Below are 20,418 nucleotides of genomic sequence, written 5' to 3' on the forward strand. Positions count from 1 at the left end.
GTTGATGCATGAAGGGGCGACACCAGAAAGAATACCAAGACTAGCAGAAGGGACGCCGGATCCAACCAGGGCACCAGAGCCATAACCGTAGGTGTTGCCAAGGCCAAGGCCACCAAGACCTCCAAGGCCACCAAGACCTGCTGATCCAAAACCAACGACTGGGGTGGAGGCGCAAGATGGGACAGCACAGGATGGTCCACAGTTTGCCATGGCTGAGTGATGGAGATGAGACTGCAAGGGCATAAAAGGGAGCAGAAGCAAAATTGTAGACAAGAAGTGCTGCAATGTTCAGGAGTTTTTGGAGATATGTAGCCCCACCACCATCACAATTCAGAAAATCTGTTTAAATGTCATCAAAATATGCATTTATAATCCTAAAAGAAGAAACACATCAGTACTTTATTAAAAGCAGAGATGACAACCCTTCGATGTAGAGAGGTGAGAGTTCCTATAAGTAATGTATGGAGAAGATGTGGTCCTTCAGATATTGCTGGCCCATCTAGTCCTTCATCCTGTCATCATGGTGGCCAGCCAGATGACTTTGAGAAACTCTCAAGCAGGACCTGAATGCAAGAGCAAACTCTATTCCTGAAGTTTCTTGCCACTCCAGTGTTATTCAGAAGCACCACTGCCTTTGGCACATGGAACATAACCAAAGAACACAGCCAACGTGAGCTGGCTCATTGGTTGCATTGCTGAGCTGCTTTACATTCTACCCAAATCTTAGCTCCTGTAATTCAAAGAGGTCAAAGCTACCAAGATGACCTGGACAAGTGAAGATTACCTGTTCCTTTGAGAAATGAAAAGGCAAGAGAAGCTGATCAGTGAAGCTGTTGGAGGACTCTGGGCAGGTGAGGGCCTTTTATACTGTGTCTGTGGCATCCCTGCTCAATGACATCTCTTTACTCTTAAGATCCGCCCTCAAAATCTGCTGGCTTCATCATGTGCAAAATTACTTTAATAATCCCAGTGGTGTCAGGGCCAAGGACTCTGCTGTCCTCAGCTTATTACAATAAATTACTCAGATCGTCTTTTCAAGTTCTCTCTGTCTTCTCTCTGGGAATTTTCATTAATATTTTAGCACCATGCCTAGTGACTTGATGTCCCACACTGACGACTGTTGGTCTTAGTGGGACTTATTTGTGAGAAAACATGCATAGGATTTTGAGCTGTTGATTTTGTGTTGTTTTTTAAAGAATATTTATTGAAACTTTTCCACATAATACAACAAAAAACAAGCTAATCTGAATAAAATGAAAGAAAGAAAGGAATTGAAATTAAAACTCCCATCATTCCCAATAATTGGTAGTGCCAGCTAGGGCTGATAGGAGTTAGAGTACAACAACATCAGGTGAGTCCCATAGATTCCTTGCCCCTGTTTCAACTTTGTGGCTTAGGGCCCTCATATTTATGGGACCGCCTCTCCTGATATGCCTCGCAGAGGACCTTAAGGTCCATGAATAATCATAGTTTTGAGGTCCCGGGCCCTAAGGAAGTCAGACTATCCTCCACCAGGGCCAGGGCCTTTTCAGTGATGGCTCCGACCTGGTGGAATGCTCTGTCCCATGAGACTAGGGCCCTTCAGGATTTAACCTCCTTCCTTTGGGCCTGTAAGACAGAGCTATTCCGCCTGGCCTTTAATTTGAATTAGCCTGATCTTTTATTTCCCTTCTCTTCCCTCCCCCTCCCCTTTTATAAAGAATTACCCGCTCTGAGTAAAAAGGTAAAGGGACCCCTGACCATTAGGTCTAGTCGTGGCCAACTCTGGGGTTGCGGCGCTCATCTCACTTTATTGGCCGAGGGAGCTGGCGTACAGCTTCCGGGTCATGTGGCCAGCATGACTAAACCACTTCTGGTGAACCAGAGCAGAGCATGGAAACGCTGTTTACCTTCCCGCCGGAGCGGTACCTATTTATCTACTTGCACTTTGACGTGCTTTCGAACTGCTAGGTTGGCAGGAGCAGGGACCGAGCAACGGGAGCTCACCCCCTCGTGGGGATTCGAACCGCCAACGTTCTGATCGGCAAGTCCTAGTCTCTGTGGTTTAACCCACAGCGCCACCCACGTCCCTACCAACTCTGAGACCCCACAGCTAATTCTCCCCTGGCCTCTTCACTGACCAAGGTAGGACTAATTCAGCCAGCTAGCCCTGCTGACTATCTAATGCTTATTAGATGGATTTCCCCCAAATTGATTTCTGAACTTTGAATTTTATTGTTATTCATGTTTTTATACTGTATTTTATGATGCTTTTACAATTAAGTTTTTTTTAAATTTGTTGTTAGCTGCCCTGAGCCCAGTTTTCTGAACCAGGAAGGGCGGGGTGTAAATAAAAATTTAGTATTATTATTTTATTATTAACTGAAACAGTTCCTATGTGTTCTTATTTCTTGGGCTTCATCCCTCCAAAAGATTCACAGTGTCCACCTACTGTCTACTTCCACAGTCAACTCACATTAAGCCTTCACTCAAGCACCCACAGTCATCAACGGTCGACCATCCACAGACATCTACAGTTAACCCACCCACACTCAGCCTCCAATGACATCTGGGGGGCCACTGGTCACCCTCTCACACACATTTGGGCCTCATTTTGTATAGATCAGATCTAATATAAACCTACTGGCTGCTGTTTCTGTAGCACCACATATAAGAATACAATAAGAGCCCTATTGATCAAACACAAAGTCTGACTAATTTTGGACATCAAGATCCTTCTATGAATCTTCTGAGTAGGGCAAAGAAGCAATAATTCTCCAGAATAATCTATATAGCTCCTCCATTTTCAAGAGCAGTGTACTAGCTATTCCCAGTAAAAAACAAAGAAGTCTTTACTAGGAATAGCTCATACACTGTTCTTGAAAATGGAGGAGCTATATCCATTATTCAGGAGAATTGTAATGTACTAGTGTGTGAGACCTCAAGCTAGCACTGTAATTTAAGATTCAGGGCATTTTTAGACTAGACGGATCAGACCCAAGTTTGTTGAATGTCATGCAACTCTGTCCATCAACCAATGTCCACCTGTTGGGTAATCTGGGACTGGAGCCCTGTAGGTCCCTTAAGGCACATTTCAGTCTCACCCTCTCAACCACTCTCTGTCTCAAAGGTGGTTGAGCATCTGTCTTGTATTCATGAGGTCCCAATTCCTGGCACCTCCAAGTAGGGCTGGGAAAGGTTTCCTGTCTGAAGACTTGGAGAGGCACTGCCAGTCAGTGTAAACAACACTGAAATGGATGGCCTGACTCAGCACAATGCAGCTTCCTATATTCCTATTTCAATCAACCTTTACTTAATTCACTTTTCAGGGTGGTTTAACAATCAATCCCTCTTCAGATCTGTAGGAGAGACAGAATGGCGTGGTTTTTCTCAGGGTGTGAGGCTGAGAAAGATCTCTGAATTGAAGGTTAAGACAGAAGGTTGATAAAATATAAAATTCTGTGTTTGTGTAGGTGTCTTTTTTTTGTTCTCTCCTCCTCCCACTTTTTCTTCTCATTATTTTGCTCTCTTTAGATGTTACCTTTGTTTGGTTTTTATTGTATTATAAGTTGAAAATGTTTAACAAAATTGATTTTTTAAAAAAATTCCTCTGCTCATGGAACATAGGTCATTTGAGCTCTGCAAGTGGAATAGGGGATCTCCTAGCAACTCTCAGCGCCCCTGGGAAACTACAGCTCCCAGAATTCTTTGGGGGGGGAGCAATGACTATGTGGTATCATAGTGTTGCAAGTGTGGTTGGGAAGAAAAGCTCCTCTCTATCCAGTCTGTCATCACTCCACAAAATTATTTCATTCACTGTTACTTGTTCTAAACCAGGCACAGGCAAACTCAGCCCTACAGATGTTTTGGGACTAAAACTCCCATCATCCCTGACCACTGGTCCTGTTAGCTAGGGATGTTGGGAGTTGTAGTCCCAAAACATCTGGAGGGCCGAGTTTGCCTATGCCTGAGCAATAGTATGAGTTAGGGATGGATGGCATGGCATGGATGGATGGTCTTTTCCAGAGGACTATGCTTGGTGAGTGCTGTTCAGCCCTGTGGAGCCTTCAATATGGGGTTCCTCAGGGTTCAATCTTATTGCTTATGCTGTCTAACGTCTACATGAAACTGCTTGCCCCCGTTTCCCCAGCTCAACAACATACTTTGTGAGATACTCAAAAAGAATTGGAAATATATCTCTTCCTTTAGGAGAGAGTTTCTCAAAAGGGACATCTGTGGGAAAAGGCTACTGGACTAGATGAGCCATGTTGTTATGGGAAGCTGGGCTGAAGTGTTCATTAAACTCCACAAATTTGCTACATGGACACTTGAGAGATTAGGCCTTTATTGTGTAATATGTAATATCCGACCTGTCACTAGAAAAGATGGTGGAGTGTTGGGACTCCATAACAGGAGCTTCGGCTTGCAGCCATGTCCTTATTAAATCTCAGCCTGGCATTTAGTTCTTGGCATGAACAGCCTATGAGAGAAGTTTGCTTTGATGGGCACTTTGATCTTGGAAAATGGCTCCGAAAAAATGCCAAGCTTCTGAGGAAGCAAATATCCTGTGCTTGTTTGTTTGATTTGTTGTTCTAGGAAACCTCAAAGAAAGGTAGGGGATGCTTAGCCATGCAAGATGCAGCGGCAGGTTGAATCATTCTCAGTTTCAGTCTCTGCCAGTTATAAATATGGGAATTAATAAAACTGGGGTAGGAACCTGCCTCAAATGTTTAACTTGAAAGCAGGGTTCAGCAAACACTCAGGGCCTTGGAAACTGCCTTATATCAAACCATACTATTGTCTATACAGTATTGTCTACACCATGGGTAGGCAAACTAAGGTACATGGGCCGGATCAGGCCCGATTGCCTTCTGGACCCGGGCCGTGGACGGTCTGGGAATCACTGTGTGGATCACCAACACGCACATTCTTTTCCTCTCCCTCACACGGCAGCGGTGGCTGCGGCAGCGGCAGCGGCGGCAGCAGCGCCTCCTCCCTCCCTCCTCCTGGCTTCTCCCGGCCCTGCCTAGAGGAGGAAGGGGGCTGGGCTTTGTTGGTTCCAGCAGCAACGGGCGCTCAAGCGGCCACCATTTTAAGCAGCCCCTCTCCGGAGGGGCAAGTATGAGAGCTGGATGTGGGGCTAGGTGGGCCTTTGGTTTATGGCCTAATCCAGCCAGGCTTTTCCTGGGTTTTGATGATGAGTGGCTTGTGTTCAGTGATGCCTCCACATGGCCTGTTTGCAAAGTTTCTGTGCTTTATTTGATCTGAAATGAAGCTGGTGGAACATTATCCCAGTGGGGGGCGAAGGAAGATCAACATGTTGGAATGTACAGTGCAGTTACTATGAGAATCTAACAACAGCTTCATTAAAGACAAATTGCTCCAACTCTTCACGGCTATTATTAAAGTAATCTGGTGTGTGATGCTGATGGGGCAATTTGTCGGCAGCTAATTAGGACTTTGGGCAACAGGGGAGGGGGGGGGTAAACCACTGCTGTGTCCTGAAACCACAGACCATTGAGGCTGAGAGTATATAAACCCATGGCTGGGAGAGCTTTTCCTTCAGTTCCACCAGAGCTTCCGACATCTCTCAGCTTTCTATTGCTTGGAAAGGCAGGTAAGAGGGCTGACTCCAGAAGGAGTTTTTGGAATACCATTTGTCACTTTTCTAAGACATATCTGTCTCCATCCATCTCTTCCTCTCTGTTTTGCTTTAAAAAATATGCATGGCATGGTGATTCTTTGAGCTAGTTCAATCCATAGAATGGGTGTTTCTTGCAAAATGGAAGTTGAATTCAGACATGAAGATATATGTCAGCTGCAGCCTTACTCTTTGGTTGAGGCTGTGGCCCTCCATATATTATTGGGCTGCCACTCCCATCAGCCCCACTCACCAGGCATGATGGTCACAGATGATGGAGCTGTTCTCCAGGAACATCTAGAATAGATGGATGCAGTTCCTTATCCCTGGTATACAGTAAATAGGCAGACACTCATGGTCAGGCTGTCTCTCCCCGCATCCTTCCCTGCCACTCCTCCAATCCTTGCATTCCTTGCACTGTCAGGACAGGCATTGGTTTGGCCAACAGGAAAGCAAGAAACTGCACCAAATGGGAATTTGGTTTATCCAGCAAAGCTTATCTTAAATTGTTCCCACAGATTGTATGGACATCGTTTCCATGACTGTGGACATTGCTTCCATGAGACCTTCAATGGCTACTAGGCATGACACCTATGCTGTGCCATCCATGGCCAAAAGCAGTAATGCTTAAGAATAACAGAGGGAGGTGGGTGCTCTTGTGCTTGTGTTCTACTTACAAGGCTCCCATTGCCACATCAGGAAGACCACAGTGAGAAGATAATGCTGGATTAGATGGGCCATTGGGTAACCTAACTTAGGCTTTAATGCATTGTAGCACTTCTCATCAATAGTAATGTTTCTGCTCCTTCCTGTGTCCTTGTAGACTCACCTCCATCACTCAGCCATGGCAAACTGTGGACCATCCTGTGCTGTCCCATCTTGCGCCTCCACCCCAGTCGTCGGTTTTGGATCAGCAGGTCTTGGAGGCCTTGGAGGCCTTGGTGGCCTTGGCCTTGGCGAAACCTACGGCTATGGCTCCGGTGCCCTGGTTGGATCCGGCATCCCTTCTGCTAGTCTTGGTATTCTTTCTGGTGTCGCCCCTTCATGCATCAACCAGATCCCACCATCAGAGGTCGTGATCAAGCCACCAGCCTGCATCGTGACCATCCCAGGACCCATCCTCTCTGCTAGCTGTGAGCCAGTGGCCGTAGGTGGAAATGCTCCATGCTCCCCTGGTGGTTTGGGCAGTGGGTTCCTAGGAGCCGGTGCTCTTGGAGCTGGTGGTCTTAGAGGATCTCGTTTTGGAGTTGGGAGTCGCTATGGATTCGTTGGAGACAGAGGAAGCATCTGTTACAACCCCTGCTAAGTTCACATGGACTATCAACTAACGAGAAGAAGACAGACCCAGATAAACAACTGAATAGCTACACCTGAGTTTAGCTATGATGAGCACCCCAATCCCAGTCAGTCTCAATGGGAGCTGGCGTTCAGCACCCCTAGGAATCAGGCCCAGCTAGATCTTTCATGCGTCTCTTTGCTATCTAAACTTGCTCCCACTATTTATGTTCCTCTCTGATGTTTATTTATTTGCCTAGAGGTCTTCAAGGCATATGTTCCTATGGCAGAGTAAAGAGCACAGGAATTATTCTCTCTGTCAAGGAAATTAGCACCTCAGTTGCACCAGAACTTCCAGGTAACTGAGGACCTTCTGTAAAGGAGAGGAGCAATAATATTATTTAAATACATCACCTCTCTCAGAAACAAATAAGCAGTTCAATCGCATGAGCTTTTTGCATTTTGCCCTGTTCAAATCTGTTTGTTGTTCACTGAAATGCTGTCTTCTACATTCCTAATAAAATTTACACTGCATCATAGCACTGGTTTTTGGGTTTTCTTCTAAGATCATAGGACTGGATTCTAACAACCCAGCATTCCAGCAGAAATCAGCACTGGGTCTCCCACTAGTGCTACAGGCCTTTCTCCCTCTCCTGTGCCCACTCATAACTGCACGTCCTTCATATCTTCTCTGGAGGGTCAGGAGAACCCCCATAATACCATGTGGAGGTTGGTGGAGAGTGTGGAATCATTCCAGGGAGCAAGTAGAAGTGTTTTTGCTGATAGAATGGTCAGAAGCACATGATACATGAACACCTCCGCTAGAGTAGACTCCAATATTATTCAAGCCCATGAGAATGACGGCGTATGGCAGTTTTATGGTCAGAACTTTAAATGGGTATACTCTGAGTTTAAATTAGTTGTGTATGACCCACGAATGGTCAGCTGGACTGCTGCTGTAGAACCACCAGCTGCTGCCTGGGGTAGCGGGAGCATAAAAAGCAACATTAGCTATAAGGTATCAAATAGAGTCAATGGTAAATATATACACAACAATATATGGGGCCATATATGAGTCATTTTGGAGCCTAGGTATTGTCTTTCTAGATTGCGTGGCGAGTTCCCGCCTCCCACCAGAAGGAATAAAGACACGTGACACAACTATATTAGGTTAATGGGCAAAAATTGGCCACAACTTTATTGGTTACAGGTGATGAGCGGTATTGGCTTAGGCATTGGTCCTATCCAACTATCCGGCTTCAGCCTGATTGCTAGAAGACTGGGAAGGGTTAACACCAGCAGGGGGAGCCCTGCTGATGCACATAAACTAGGAGCTTCCCTGGGGTCTTAGGCCCTCACCTCCATAGGCTTCGGACAAAGCCACGCCCCCCGGAATCCTTTACCAGAATATTTGGGGGAGGTGATGGCACTCCTCCCCCCCCCAACACATCTACATAACAATACCCCTACCAATGCCTAACCACCAAAACCGAAGAAGTTGTGACGATTTGCTATGAGGTAGGCAAAAAAACCCAAATGGCGTCCAGATCGTGCGGGGCTGGAAGCCAGCCTCCGCGTGCGTGTTGGAGGCGTGAGCCCGCAACACCACTGCCTCCCGAGGTCGGAAGTGGCTTTGGCATAACATTGTACTAGTCTTCCCCAGCACTCTTTTCCACAGCATCACTCACCCAAACTCCTATTATACCTTTCCAGAAAACATGTTATTTAGTCGTATAGAACCTCAATGCGAGTCTGTAGCATTTTACTACTTTGGACAGAGTTTGCTAGAGCTATGCACACCTGTAAATCTAGCTAAAAAGTGGTACCTTGGTTTACAACCATAATCCATTCCGGTGGTCCATTTGTAAACCAAAACAGGTGGTAACCCAAGGCGTGCTTTCGCCAATGGGGCCTCCCAAAAAAATCTGTTCGTAATCCCAAAAAAAAAATGGGCTGTAATTCAAAAAAAGGTTGCAAACTGAGACACACACTTCTGGGTTTGAAATGTTAATAATCCAAAATGTATGCAAACCAAGACGTATGCAAACCAAGGTACCACTGTGTATTAAATTATTGTTTAATGTGTAGAAGAGTAGAAGAGGGCAGAGACTTCCGGGTTGGCGCCATCGCCGAATGGCGGACTCCCTCCGAGCTCCGGAGGGAGCCTGCTCGGCAGGGGCTGGGTTCTACCGCGTCGGCGTCGCGGGGACCCTCAAAAACCATGGGCGCTGAAACCCATGGGCATGGTGACTCGGCGGGCACCGTTCGTGCCCCCCCGACCCGCAAAGGAGCCTTTTTAAAGGCTACGGAGCGGGGGCCGGGGGGGGGGTGGTGCTATGAGTCCTCCGCTTCCCCTACCGAGCAAAGCCGCATGCCATTTGGCGGAGAGCGCTGACTTCTTCCATTGAAAATTCGCATTAAAAAGAACAACCTGTGAGTAATTGGAAACTGGACTTAAAAAGGGAAAAAAAATTAAATTCGGAGCGAGCGGGGGAGGTGCAAAAAGGAAGTCCGTCTCCCCCCTGTCGTAGAGGATTTAAAGCAAAGGATTTAACAACTAAGATCGAGTGCTACCTTAGTTTGATAAAGTTACTAATTTCACGATGGAAAATTATAAGACTGGGCTGGAGGAGAAAAGTAGAACGTGAGCTAAAATGCACCCCCCCCCGGGAACCGGGAGCGATCCACGAGAGCGCCGGGAGAGGAGAAATTCTTCAGCTTTGAAGAATAAAAAGAGAACTTTGTTATGAGGACTTTGCCGGTTACATTTGTTACAAATTAGATATAAATTGTTTAAAACAAGGAATAACAAGTTATTTTGACTGTTGGGTGCGATCTGGAGGGAAACTGAGTTACTATAATCCCTCTAGAGGGGCTGTGGGACACTACAAGTATTGCTGGCATGGAATTTGAATTGGACTTTTTATCTCCTGGGAAACTGCAGAAATGGAACACTATTTTGTCTACAGAGGTCTCTACACTAAAGGAGACAATAGATTTATCTATTGAAGAATGGAAGGGACTTGACGTAAAGTTTTGTTCCTGAATAACAAAGCCTCTGTAGGGGATTTAGAAGCTTTTGGAATTGGAACATTTTTGCAGGAGAGCAGGAAAAGAAACTAGAGGAAAGTGAGGAGAGAGAATAATAAGAACAACATGAACAACAAGAATTGGACAAAGCTGGAAGTGGGAACATTTGGGACATCCAGATTTGAAAGGTCTAAAGAAACAAAATTGGAGTTTTTACTCTTAAATACAGAGATCTGGATGGAAAAAATGGACCTTTTTGAGATAGAGTTTTTCCAAGATTGAACGCTCGAAACTAAAGATGATCAAAAAGACGGCAAAGACTATTAAAAAGACGGCAAAGTGGACTTGTGAAGTATTTCGGCCTAGATGTGGGATCTCCAGGATGACAACAGGCATTGATGGACATTGGGGAACGCAACCGGGAAAGGGGGAGGGAAATTTGGAATCCAAAGGGTGTTAAATTATACTTTATTCTTTTTTCTATTTTCTTTTATTTTAATCTGTTCTGCATATTAAAGAGGGGAACTCGTGGAAGGGAGCGGGGTCGATTTTAGGGGATGGAAAAACATTCTTAACATTGGGTTAATTATAATAAGTTTAAAATTTGGGGTAGGAACTTGCTGAATCTATTTGAAGGAATTGGAATACAAGAGGCGGTGGGGTGGGGAAGCCCTGGAAAGATGCTAATGAAAATAAGGTTATAAAATGGATGTTTTATTTCTTTTCTTTTTTCTGTTATATTTGAAAATGTTCAATAAATATTTTTTTTTTTAAAAAAAAGAGTAGAAGAGTGCAAGGGTGACACACCTCCCCAAAAAGCTCCAAGAGGAGTATTGGGGTGTCTCAGGGTCCTGCTGCTCACTGATGGCACATTGGCATAGTCTGTCCCTGCCTCTGTACTGAAAAGTGCGTTAAGGGGGGGGGGAGCTGAGCCCACCGGTGAGCTAGGCACCAAAGCAGCTCCATAGAGCAAAGCCTCTGATCCAGCCACGAGAGGTTACCTTTCCAGTACATTGAGCCGATTGAAAGGTGAGGAGGATGCTGAGTTTAATTTGACTAATTTAATTCAGCAAAGCGGGAGGGGAAAAAGGAAATCTACTTCCCTTTTGGGGTCTTCGAGCATGAATCCATACAAGTGAAGTGCTGATGAAGTTTACTTTGGGAGAAAAGTTAACTAATGAACAATAAGGACTAAAAGGTTTTACACAGTTTTCGTTGCGGTTCTCAACCTGTGGGTCCCCAGATGTTGTTGGACTACAACTCCCATCATCCCTGAGCTCTGGCCTTGCTAGCTAGGGGTGATGGGAGTTGCAGTTCAACAACATCTGGGGACCCACAGGTTGAGAAAGGCTGGTTTATACCAATCACATTTTTTTAAAAAAAAAACCAAACTTGACTTGAATTCAAATTTGAACCTGAACTTATCTTTTGGCGCTAATGAACTTGACTGAAAATGAAGGTGAAACCTGAGAAGAATTACAATGTTATTTAATGGAAGAATACTATAATTTTCTTCTCTGGAAGAAAGCCAGAAAGACTTTCTGAATTTTTTTTAATTTTTTTTTTTACCTTTGGGAAAGAGTTTCTGAGCTTTTCAGAGTCGCTGAAGATACCAAACCTAATGGAGTTAGAATTGTGGACTTATTGTATTAAAAGGCAAATGCATCAGCTGGTTAAAAATCAAGATTGAAAGAAGAGGACTATAATATCTATAATATTGGATTAACTCGGATTTAAAATAAAAATCAATATTATAGTTTTATTTATATTGAATACTAAAAATTATTTTGGTGTGAAGGAATGTTAAGATTTGAATACATAATTGTTAAAATTTGTATCTGTGAGCAATGTGGGAGGAGGGGAGGGAAGAGTTTAGAAGTACAGTGGTACCTTGGGTTACAGACACTTCAGGTTACAGACGCTTCAGGTTACAGACTCTGCTAACCCAGAAATAGTGCCTCGGGTTAAGAACTTTGCTTCAGGATGAGAACAGAAATTGCTCGGTTAAGTTCTTAACCTGAGGTACCACTGTACTGGTTTTCTCTACTGAATACAGTGGTACCTCGGGTTAAGTACTTAATTTGTTCTGGAGGTCCATTCTTAACCTGAAACTGTTCTTAACCTGAAGCACCACTTTAGCTAATGGGGCCTCCTGCTGCTGCTGCGCCGCCGGAGCACGATTTCTGTTCTCATCCTGAAGCAAAGTTCTTAACCTGAAGCACTAATTCTGGGTTAGCGGCCTCTGTAACCTGAAGCGTATGTAACCCGAGGTACCACTGTATAGCAAAATGACTTTGACCAAGTACTGATAAAGTTAAAAATAACACTTTCCTTGGTGGAAAGGACTCTTTGTTTTGAAATTTAACCATGTAGGGAGAGAATTGCCCCCCCCCCATACCAGATTAGAAATGGCAGAAGGAAAAAATGCCAATGTTAAAACAAACCGGCTAGGCCGTAACACAAGAGAACATAATATCTGGATTACTTGATTTGTTTTTAAAATTTAAAAGAGAATTGTTTGATCAGATAAAGGAAAATGTTGATAATGCAGTTTCTCAAATTTGGAAAAAAACTAATTTACTTTAAGAAGCGGTGGGGCAATTTAAAGACGGGAATGTACAAACCACTAAGCTGGGAATAGTAGAGGAGTGAGGTTCGAGGAAAATGCAAGGGAAAGTAAGGGTGGTCAAAGATAAAAATGCCCCCCCCCACATGAATTAATTTGGACGGCTCTAACTGTGATGAAGATGAAACAGGAAAGGAGGGCAAATTGTATGAAAGGCTACTATATGTGGTGGTAATGTAAAGTTATCAGAAAGACCTGGGAAATTGCATATAAAGACTTGAAGACAATGTTGAAAATGTTTTTTTGCTAAAAAACCCGGAAGCCACGATATTAAAAAAGGAAATGTTTAATGCATATTTTTCAAGTGTTGTGTATAGACTTCCACATTAGTAAAACTTACAAAAATCACTTGTATTAAGATGAGTAAGGTTTTAACATTGGACTGTTAAGAATACAGTGGTACCTTGGGTTACGAACTTAATTCGTTCTGGAGGTCCATTCTTAACCGGAAACCGTTCTTAACCTGGAGTACCACTTTAGCTAATGGCGGCTCCCGCTGCTGCCGCGCCGTCAGCACACAATTTCTGTTCTCATCCTGGGGCAAAGTTCTCAACCCGAGGTACTACTTCTGGGGTGGTGGAGTTTGTAACCCGAAGTGTTTGTAACATGAAGTGTTTGTAACCCAAGGTACCATTAATAAAACATTAATATTTTAATGTTTCTATATTTTAATGTTGTATTTTAATCTTGTTTTTAAGTTGTATTCATTCAACTTGTTTTTATTATTGCTTGTTAGCCACCCTGAGCCCGGCCTTGGCTGGGGAGGGCGGGGTATAAATAAAAATTATTATTATTATTATTATTATTATTATTATTATTATTATCACTGTATAAGGTTTAACAGACATGCATGAATAAGCATATAACAATGGAACCAAGAGGGGAAGTGGAGGGAAGTCAATTGAGTCAAAATTTATGATATGTTTGTAGTGTGTGTCTTTCTTTTTTGTGTCATTATAAAATCAATAAATTGTATTTTTAAAACACACACACACAAAACAGAGTATCTGCACACCATGGAGCCCTCTGCCATATCTTCTCTTCTATTGCTCTTCTCTCAGCACAGCTGTCAACGCTTCCCTTTTTAAAAGAGAAATCCCCTTATTCTGAATAGGATTCCTTGCAAGAAAAGGGAAAAGTTGACAGCTATGTCTATCAGGCCTTTGGCAGACTTCCAGCATCAAAGACAAGAGTGGTATTAGAACAATTGGTTAAATCCTTTGAGACTAAAAAAAGAATGGTCAATTTTTATAGTTATTTGGTATCAGTAAATCAATTTGATCTACAGAATCCAAAAAATGAATGTAATGTTCATTAAATGATCCTCAAATCCAAATTTGAAGTTTGAAGATGATATGAGTTATATTCTTAAGGTTGTGACCCTGAACCGACTTACTTTTGAGTACGTTGCATTGAACTGTATTGAAAGGAACTTATTTCTTGGTAGACGTGCATAGGGTTGTGCTGCCACATAAAGGGAAAACCAGAAAGCCAGTGCTATGATGCAGAAAAAGTTTTATTGGGAATTTCAAACAGTAAAAGTATTCAAGTGAATACTAAGCATACTGGAAGACAATAAAGCAAAAAAGAACACATTCCAGTGAACAGCTTCTCCTTTAGAATTATTTTTTCAGGCTGGAGGAAGAGTAGGGGGTTCTACATGTATAGAACATTCTTTCCACCTTCCTTTACATTAAGTCCCAATTACACATATTTACACTTGCATGCTAATTTCATAGACATGGGGCATTGATCTTGTGCTTTTCTTCCCAGTGAGAATTGGTGTGTTTCAAAGAGACATAGGCAAATAAATATCATAGTAACTAGCAGGGGAAAGTGAGATAAAATTAAACTGGAAACAGCTGCATGTTCTAGATGGGCCTGATTACAAGGGATGCAGAACACTCTCCCAGCTCCCACTGGGATTGCCTAGGGAGTTTGGGTGCTCAGCATATCTAAAATCAGACCGAAATAGTCCACCACAGATCTCTTTTTCTTTCCTCCTTGTTGACAGACCGTGAGAGCTTAGCATGGGGTATAGCAGATGCTGCCTCTACGCCCCACATACCCATAATGGCCACGGCCCCCCAAAGCACCAGACCTAGACCCCAGAAGACCTGCACCACCATAGAGCCCTCTGCCATATCCGCCGCCAAATCCACTGCCAAATCCGGATCCATAACCCCCAGGGGAGCATGGAGCATTTCCTCCTACAGCCACGGGCTCACAACTGGCAGAGAGGATGGGTCCTGGGATGGTCACGATGGCAGCAGGTGGCTGGATGACGACCTCTGCTGGTGGGATCTGGTTGACGCATGAAGGCTGGACTCCAGAAAGAATACCTAGACTGGCAGAAGGGACGCCGGATCCAACCAGGGCACCGGAGCCATAGCCATAGCCAAATCCACCGCCAAAGCCACCACCAAGGCCACCGCCAAGACCACCGCCAAGACCACCGGCTGATCCAAAACCAACGACTGGGGAGGAAGCACAAGATGGGACGGCACAGGAAGGTCCACAGTTAGCCATGGTTGAGTCTGGAAAGACATAGACAGGCACATATTATAGCCAAGAAACATTGTAATTCACAACAGCAATGAAAATTATGGATTGCATCCAACTGCCAATCTGAGTCGACATGTCCATTGATTAAATGGGTCTACATGGAAAAAACATGGAATACATGGAGAAACATGGAATACAGCCCTATGTATTCTCAGTGGCACAGTATATCAAGAGAGGGATATGCCAGACCATGTACTGAGCATCTTTATTTTCCTCCTGGTTAGATCTGAAGCTGGTGTTGCCAGTCTTTTGAGGCCAGTAGCGACATTTTATTCTTCACAATAGTTCTCATGGAGGGATGGGAGAAGTGACCTATCAGAAATTGACTGCCGTATCTGAAGAACCGGGAAAAGAGGCAGGGATGTAATTTTAGTTCAATAACACCTGTGGACTCAAGGTTGAAACACTGGTGCAGGGAGTTCTGAGCTAGGTGATCTAATGGCCAATCCCATGATGGTTATGCTCTGCCTCACCAGTTACAAGCATCACGCTTCTGAATACCAGTTGCTGGAAACTTCAGAAGGGGAGAGTGCCATTGCATGTGGATCTTACAGATGGGCTTTCAACGGGCCTCTGATTGGCCTGTGTGAGAAAAGGATGCTGAACTAGATGGGCCATTTGCATGGTCCAACAGCAGCTCCCAATACTGCTATTTAGATAAGGATCCTGAAAGTAATCTCTACCCTCTCACACACAGAATTACATCTCTGTTTCCAAAGAGAGAATAAATACTAAATCAGTTTTAGGTTTATATCATAGGTAGACTCTCCAAGCATAGAGGGTAAAACATGTTGAGAATGTGGCATTATAAATCCCCAGCTAACTGTTGAAAGACGTTGGAAATTCAAAAGAGCTAGATATGTGTGTGGAAGTCTAAGAGATATACTTCAAAGGAACTAGGTAGCACAAATACACCATGGAGATTTAGTATAAATGTGCATTAGTATTTTAAATCTCTGGGTCAAGTCCTACATTGGCAGGTATAAGTACACTGGTACCACGGGTTAAGAACTTAATTCGTTCCGGAGGTCCATCTTAACCTGAAACTGTTCTTAACCTGAAGCACCACTTTAGCTAATGGGGCCTCCCGCTGCCGCCGCGCTGCCAGAGCACAATTTCTGTTCTCATCCTGAAGCAAAGTTCTTAACCCGAGGTAATATTTCTGGGTTAGTGGAGTCTGTAACCTGAAGCATCTGTAACCTGAAGTGTCTGTAACCTGAGGTACCACTGCAAATGGGAGCAAACTGGAGCTTCTTCTGAGATGAATCAGTGTAACTATTCTAAAAGCTCTCCATAAAGAATCACAGAACTGTAGCTTTTTACACCATCAATTCCTATCTCTCTGCTTTGATGGAGGCAATCCAGACCTCCAGCGCAGGAGATATTGACTACCCAACTCTCCAGTTGATTGCTTCCTTCATCAAACCAATCGGTTTCTTTGGGGAAGGATTCTGGCTCTGTTTAAAACATCTACTTTGTATGCAAAAGGCCCTAGTTCAACACCCAGCATCTTCAGGTAGGGGTGACAGGTACACCCAGTGTGGAACCCAATGTAGACTAGTTGTGGGGAATCTTTTACCCTCCAAGGACTGCTGAACTACTACATCCATCATCCCTGGCCATTGGCCATGCTTGCTAAGGATGATGGGAGCTATGGCTCAGCAACCTCTGGAGGACCAAAGGTTTCCCACTCCTGGTGTAGACAATACTGAGCTAGGTAGACCAATCATCTGACTTGATATAAGACAGCTTCCTCTGCTCCCTGCTTTCCTACAAACTGTGCTATGTCCAACCAAGATTGACCTTCCTCTAGCTTTCACCCATTTGATCTATGCAAGGACTTGGATAAGACAAGCTTACCTGTGTTGTTTTGATGAGTGGGAAGTTGAGAGATGATGAGAGGTGAAGCTGTTGGTGAACTGTGGAAGAAGGAGAGCTTTTATACCATCCTCACGGAGTCCCTAATGGTTAAGAAACGCCCCTTCACACTTAATGTCTCAATTATCCATGATCAAAATCTGCTGCTTCCATCATAGTCTAAAATTGCTTTAATAAGCCAAACGTTGTCAGGATGCCAACTCTGTAATCAGCTTATTACACAACATGTTCATTTTTTCCTTCCATTTCTTCCCTCCGGGGATTGCTCACTGTATTCCGTTGACTTGGGAAGGAATCTCGTTGGGGGGGGAAAGTGGGCCTTGTTTCCTTTTCATTCTGTTTTTAAATATACAGCATTTTTAAACAAATGAAAATACAAAGAAACAGCAACTATAACAGAGCCTCCAAGTATCCCTATTTTCCAGGGACAGTCCTGGATTTACAAAAGCTCAATCGATTTCTGATTTGGTCCCAGAACGTCCCCCTTTCCCCTAGGATTTCCCTATTTTCATTTGATAAATGTTGGGGGGTATGGAATTATGCAACCCGAGGCATTTTTGTTGGGGATTGTAGGGAAAGACCTGCCAAAAAAGTTGAAAAACATCTTCATGTATGCGACAACGGCCGGGAGAGTTCGGGTAGCACAAGGATGGAAGACTGAAGAAACCCCAACTAAAGAATCATGGCAAGAAAAATTGATGGACTATGCAGAACTGGCAAAACTGACATATAAGCTACGGGACAAGGATAACTGTGACTTTAAGGATGAATGGGAATCCTTTACAAAATATCTGAAGACGCCTTGGCTGGTTTTGAATAAACATTCACAAACTTTTTATTGATAATAATCAGTTAAATAGTTTGAGGATCTATACAACTTTGTAACATGCAGAAAACAGCATTCTTAGAGAAACCAAAGACTGGAATTGAGGGAAGTCAGGGGTGGGGTTTGTGGGAGGGGGAGGGAGGAAAAATGAGGGGGGGACAAGGATGATATGTTTTTGGATAATATGTCTTGTTATGATTTTGAATAATTAAAAAAAAACTAAAAGAGTTATGCAATCCCTGAGCCTAAGAGATAAGTAATTATACAACCTTTAGAAGACATCCGAAGGCAGCCCTGTATAGGGACATTTTTTAAATGTCTAATGTTTTATTATATTTTTACATATGTTGGAAGCTGCTCAGAGTGGCTGGGGCAACCCAGAATCTCTAGCCATTTTGGAAATAAAATTACAGGAAAGGATGTGCAGGTCCCTCAAAGCAATTTCTGTGACATCAGACATGAGCGTGGTGGGGATCTTGTATATTTTTCTGGAAGCTGCAGTTATTCAACTTTTCAAAGCCACAATTTCCAGAGTTCCCTTGTTTGTTAAAGAGTTGATTGTTAAAGCGCCCTGGAAATTGTAATTCTGTGCTGGGAATAGGGGTCCCCTAACAACTTTTTGCCCCCTTAACAAACTGCAGTTCCCATTCTTTCGGGACTTTAAATATCCATGACTATTTAAAGCAGTCTAATGATGCTTCACCTATATAGATGAGATATATCTTTAAAAAAAAAATAGTCTTATTCAGATGAATTGAACTTAAGATGGGGGACATGAGAAATGGAGAGAGATTGAAATTCATAGTCTTCCATTCCACTGTTCCCAGGATTCACTGGGGGAAGCCATGGTGTTGTGTTAATGGATACTGTCGGTGGTGCCCAGGGCTGGATTTAGGTTTGATGAGGTCCTAAGCTGCTGAAGGTAATGGGGCCCTTTATATGTCCAGCTGTCCTTTGTCAACAACAAATTGTTGCTGTTTTTTGTGTTGAATATATGCTATATGGTAGTCTATGGACCTAATAGGTATCTAAAGCCATTTGCACATAACAAAATATGTATTTTATCAAAGTAACTGTTGAACTGAAATACAGTTAAGAATAAGTATAATAATAGTGAAATACAATTAAGACGAAGAATATTAATAGTGTAATAATTATTAAGCTCTAACTTAAAATGATTTTTTATTCATAACAAACTTAATAATGCAAACACATTGGCATTTGGCAATAACAAAAGTTGCTTTAGAAACACAGTTTACAAAGACCCATAATCTAGTCTCTAGAAACTTGCTATAACATGAAATAATAATAGGTGTAAATATATGATGCAAACTATGAATAATTATAAATAGCATTATTAATATGTAATTAAGTGTTATAACCTGTACAATGCAATTGTTGTTAATGCAATGCATTTTTATATAACATCAATATCACCATAGTAGTCCACGCGGTTCATTGGGACAGCAGACCTTATTTCTTTTTTCTCTTATATTTTGGAAATGTACATCGAGGTTTTCTCCTTTAATTTTTTGGGGGAGCCCCCAAGAGAGTGGGGCCCTAAGCTATAGCTTGTTTAGCTTATACGTAAATCTGGCACTGGTGGTGCCTGGTCAGCTGAATAGTGTGAACCTCGCAGGGCAATTCCAGAGTCAGCAATCTTAACAGGAGAAAAACCCACAAGCAACCTAGTGGCTAGAGGATCATCTCCTTGCTTTGATGCCTTCCGCTGGTGTCAGGTGTTGGCAGTTTGGGTTTCCTGCTAGAGGATTCTTGTTGGCTTTCCAAAATTGTTGACAAGATCAGAAGAAACCAACAAAGCAAGTTAAGTGCCATGACCCCATGCAATCCTGCATTCCAGCATTAATTGAGCCGCTTTGCCCTGCTTGTAATTATTTGCCCATAAAGAAAATTGTAGTGTGTGCTTGTTAAAATGCTCAGTTTATTTAATTCAAATTGTCTGAATGTTTTTTTCCCAGGGTTTAATGCAAGGCAAGCTTAAAGTTTGCTCAGGTTTGACTTAATCATTCCTCCTTGACTTTTCTTAACAAATGTTTCGAATTTGTGAGTTACACAATTCTCAAGGTTATATTTCCTACAAGGAGCAAGCAAAAATTGCACAGAAAGGGGCCTCTCGCGTATGCAATCCAGTGTAAACAAGCAGAGCTCACACAGCTTTGCCACTGATCTCCACAGCCTCTAGTCTACGGGCAGAGCAGGACTGGTGTCAAAACTCTGTGGAACATCTCCCCTCCTGCTGAGTGAGAGAGGAGAGGCATTCTGCCACCCTGCTTTGCTGCCAGGCAGAGAGGGGAGATCTCCCTCACATACACCTGGTGGTGTGACGCATCTTTCCATTGGCAAGGAATCTCAGCTAGAGCATCCATGACAGATGGCCACCCAACCTCTGCTTCAAAACCTCCAAGGAAGGAGAGTCCACAGCCTCCCAAGGAAGACAATTCCACTGTCAAACAGCTCCTACTGTCAGAAAGTTCTTCCTGATGTTTAGTCGAACTCTCCTTTCTTGTAACTTCAATCCATTGGTTTGAGTCCTACCCTCCAGAGCAGGAGAAAACAAGCTTGCTCCATCTTCCATGT

The 20,418-nt window shown here is 43.3% G+C and overlaps 2 long non-coding RNA genes across 2 annotated transcripts; one reads left to right on the top strand and one right to left on the bottom strand.

Annotated features, from left to right (window-relative positions):
* Positions 1–5,490: 5,490 nt before the first annotated feature.
* Positions 5,491–7,434, top strand: LOC309330134. The gene is made up of 2 exons (XR_014151300.1): positions 5,491–5,596; positions 6,444–7,434. It is a non-coding gene; the product is annotated as an uncharacterized lncRNA (long non-coding RNA).
* A 6,615-nt stretch (positions 7,435–14,049) lies between these two features.
* On the bottom strand, positions 14,050–17,135 carry LOC309330122. The gene is made up of 2 exons (XR_014151286.1): positions 16,977–17,135; positions 14,050–15,088 (listed from the first exon to the last, which is right to left on the bottom strand). It is a non-coding gene; the product is annotated as an uncharacterized lncRNA (long non-coding RNA).
* Positions 17,136–20,418: the final 3,283 nt, after the last annotated feature.

The sequence above is a fragment of the Podarcis erhardii genome (assembly GCF_964252035.2).
Source record: "Podarcis erhardii genome assembly, chromosome: 15".
In the NCBI taxonomy this organism is placed as follows: domain Eukaryota; kingdom Metazoa; phylum Chordata; class Lepidosauria; order Squamata; family Lacertidae; genus Podarcis; species Podarcis erhardii.